Source organism: Lithobates pipiens, unplaced genomic scaffold (genome assembly GCF_037356315.1).
Source record: "Lithobates pipiens isolate NorthernLeopardFrog02 unplaced genomic scaffold, aLitPip1_a1.2 Scaffold_19, whole genome shotgun sequence".
Taxonomy (NCBI): Eukaryota; Metazoa; Chordata; class Amphibia; order Anura; family Ranidae; genus Lithobates; species Lithobates pipiens.
This window is the reverse complement of record NW_027507764.1, coordinates 508,485,100-508,489,267: the sequence shown is the minus strand read 5'-3', so window position 1 is coordinate 508,489,267 and position 4,168 is coordinate 508,485,100. Positions and strand designations below refer to the sequence as shown.

At 41.3% G+C, this 4,168-nt stretch overlaps 1 long non-coding RNA gene across 1 annotated transcript; it reads left to right on the top strand.

The window, feature by feature from the left end:
* The first annotated feature begins 344 nt into the window (after nucleotides 1–344).
* On the top strand, nucleotides 345–927 carry LOC143998382 (uncharacterized). The gene is made up of 2 exons (XR_013277895.1): nucleotides 345–470; nucleotides 571–927. It is a non-coding gene; the product is annotated as an uncharacterized LOC143998382 (long non-coding RNA).
* The last annotated feature ends 3,241 nt before the right edge of the window (nucleotides 928–4,168 follow it).

The following is a 4,168-nucleotide window of genomic DNA, read 5'->3' as shown; positions in this document are numbered from 1 at the left end:
CCCTTTAAAATAATCACATTTTGTTGCTTTTCAGCCCGACATGAAGACAGATGCTCTTTTTGTTTTATCGAGCTGTATTTAATCAGTGCAAGTTATAACATCCAAGTGAAAAATATAACACCAACATGTCACCTTTTGATTTAATTACAGACTTTAGTCTGTTGGGATATGTCTCTACTAACTTTGCACATTTAGACTTTGCAATATTTGCCCACTCTTCTTTGCAGAACTGACCAAATTCAGTTAAATTTGATGGTGACCATTTTTGGACTGCAGTCTTCAACTCATTCCAAAGATTTTCAATGGGGCTTAAGTCTGGGCTTTGACTTGGCTATGCAAGGACATTCACCTTTTTCTCCTTCAACAACTGTGTGGTCATAAAAACATGCCTCAACCCCGGATGAGACGGTTGTATCTCAGCTCTAACAGTTCCCATTGCTGGAAGTTCTGCCCAATTCTTGGGCTATTTTGTAAGTCACTTTATCAATTAAGTGGACCGATTTGATACTCTCTCTATTTAACTGAGGTTCCACCTATATTAATATTTGTCATATTTATTTGCTTTTCTAGTAAAAACATGCATCCCACCCCTGATGACTGGCAAGAAGCCAAGAAACGCGTCGGGTTCTCAAACTAAGGATGCCTACTTAAGCTTATTTTAATCCTTGATAATATCAACTTTTGTCCTATAGAGTTTGTACTCATTCATGTGATTTTATGATTTTTGATTAGTAATTTATGTATTTCTGTTATGAACTGCATCCATGTATGTCCATTGATTTGTCTATACTCCAGATTCTCTGATTACTATTATGAAAATATATTGAGTGTATATCTATATTTATATTACTGTACTACCATTGTATGCATTCAGATCATGGACAACCCCTAGGGGTCATTGATTATAAATTAAATCTAAATTATTTTATTCACATGTATTCATACATTGTTATTTTCAATTGACATGCTTCATTTAAAGTCCCACTTGTCCCCCTTTTCTTTTTATACAATTTACCCGGGATGGAAGCATGCCATTGCTACTTGGTACTGCAGCAGGTCACTTCTCTTAAAACTGTGTGGTCATGTTTGCTGTGTGCTTTGGGTCATTGTCATGTTGGAAGGTAAACCTTCTTCCCATTGACAACTTTCTGGCAGAGGGCAACAGATATTCCTCAAGAATTTGATGGTATTTTGCTTCATCTATTTTTCTTCTATCCTGACAAGTGCTCAAGTCCCTGCTGCAGAGAAACACCCCCATAACATGATATTATCAACTCCATGCTTTACTGTAGGAATTATTATTATAATTATTATGTTATTTGGATGGTGAGCTGATTTGGATTTCCACCAGACATTTCGTGTTGAGGGCAAAGAATTACATTTTTATCTCATCCATAACACGTTTTTCCATGTGGACTCAATCTTCATGTGCATTTTGGCAAAGCTCAGTCATAACTGCATGTGGCCTTTCTTGAGGAGTGGCTTTTTTCTTGCAACCCGCCCATACAAGACACATTTGTGGAGAATTTGTGATATTGTTGTCACATGTACACAATGACCACTCTTTGTCATAAATTCCTGCAACTTCTTTACAGTTGCTGTAAGCTTCTTGGTAGCCTCTCTGACCAGTTTCATCCGGGGTCTTTCATCCAGTTTGGAGAGACGTCCTGATCCAGGGAGGGCCTGTGTTGTACTTAATACCTTCCACTTCTTAATAATAGATTTCCCTGTGCTTCTAGACATTGATAAAGCCTTTGAAATTTTTTGGTATCCATCTCCTGACTAGTGCCTGTGCACAACTTTATCCCAGAGACCTTTTGACAATGCCTTGCCACCCATAGTTGATTGTTTGCTACAGTTGCACTACCATGGACTGAAATGCTCCAGGAAAGCTCCTTTCATGCTGAGCTGTTTAAAATGACCACAGCTGATCACAGTTGAAAGTCAAATGGCTTTGTGGGACACTGAGAAGGTGATTAGCTACGCCTGATTGAGATTACAAGTGATTTTTAAGAGGGGGGTGATCCCTTTTCCAACTCAGTGATTCTGTTTTTTTTTCTCACATGTTGGTGTTATATCTTTCACTTGGATGTTATAAATTGCACTGAGTAAATACAGCTGGATAAAACAAAAACTGTGTCTGTCTTCATTTCAGGCTGAAAAGTAACAAAATGTTATATGTTTTAAAGAGGGGTTATTCTTTTCGATACCCACTGTATAAACTGCATACAAACAGGTATCTGCATACAAATAGCATATCCTGTATGCTCAGTAGTTAGGTTTTTCATCCAGGTATTGCTATATTGCACAGGCCACCCCTCTTTTGTCTGTAATGATCTTGGAACACACCTGCTGGTGGTGCTTGAACAATATAATTGCTGTTTTTAAACCAAAGGTACAGAGCAGCTGGAGGAAACGTATAAACTAGATACAAGTTTGTAGGTGGGGTGCAGTGGCGATAATTCACACAGTCAGTTGCAATGAAAAACTTGTATTGATATATAGTAGTTGATATGGATAGGCGACAGTGTCAACAAGAAGGCACCCCCATCCCTGAATAGTATGTATATATAGAGGGGTGATTTAATGGGACTTTCAGGGTGCCTGGTAAATAGAATGAACTGATAATACAACCATCATATGACGGCCTCCCATTTAAACCAGGAATGCGCGTGATTGTACACGCGTATCCCTGTTCCTTCGGTGGCGGCGTGTCTCGGAGACACCGCTCGCCACCGAGGGGGGTGAACAGACATTGGGCATGGCTGTTTACCACGTGATTGGCCGTGATGAAGTCACGGCCGATCACAGGTGGTACTGCCCCACTTTGCACTGCACATGCACACGATCGGGAGCACGCTGCACGTGCATGTCGGTGGCGTGTTACCGGGAACACTGCTCCTCAATGACGGTGGTAAACAGCCATTGGCAGGCGGCTGTTTACCACGTGTTCGGCTGTGATCCTTTCACAGACGATCACTAAATGTCAACAAACCGCGGTAACGAGATCTTGCCGGGTTCTCCTCCTCACACACCGATCGTGTGTGAAAAGGAGATTGCAGGTAATATCTCGTTACACCAATCACACTGATTGCCCCCCCCCCCCCATAAAGAGGACCTGCCACCACCCATCAAAGTACCTGTCACAGTTCATCTGAGTACCTATCAAAGTTCGTCTGAGTACCTGTCACAGTCCATCAGAGTACCCAAGTACCTGTCACACTCCATCAGAGTACCTGAGTACCTGTCACAGTTCATCTGAGTACCTGTCACAGTCCATATGAGTACCTGAGTACCTGTCACCACTCTTCATAGTACCTGAATACCAGTCACCAGCCCATCAGAGTACCTGAGTACCTATCTGTAGCCCATCAGAGTACCCGAGTAATTGTCACCAAGCCATCAGAGTACCAGAGTACCTGTCTGCAGCTCAAGTTACCCGAGTACCTGTCTCCAGCCCATCAGAGTACCCGAGTATCTGTCTGTAGCCCATGCCTCATATAATATACATTGGGGTGTTTGCTTTCCAAAATGGGGTAATTTTATGGGTAATTCCACTGTCCTGGTGCTCTAGGACCTTCAAAAGTGTGATAGGTAGGAATGAAATGAGATGTGTAATTTATGCTCCTAGAACGCCTGAAGGTACCACTTCCATGTTGGTCCTATGTATGTGGCCAGGCTGTGTAAAAATATCACACATGTGGTATCTCCATACTCAGGTAGAGTAGCAGAATGTGTTTTGGCATGTCATTTTTGATGACATGCTATGTGTTGGAGATATATTATAAATTGACAACTTTGTGTAAAAAAAAATGCGTTTTCATTATTTTTCCAAGTTTTCCAAAAACTTCTGGAAAAACTGAACCATTCAAAAGACTCATTCTGCCTCCTAGATTATATGTTGGGGTGTTTGCTTTCCAAAATGGGGTAATTTTTTTGGGCAATTCCATTGTCTGGTGCTCCAGGGCCTTCAAAATGTAATTGGTGGTTGAGAAATGAGTCCATGTGTCATTTATGCTCCTAGAACGCTTGAAAGTGCCACGTCAATGTTGGGCCTTTGTATGTGGTCAGGCTGTGTAAAAGTCTCACACATGTGGTATCGCCATACTCGGAAAGTGTAGCAGAATGTATTTTGGGGTATAATTTGTGGTATGCATATGCTGTGTAT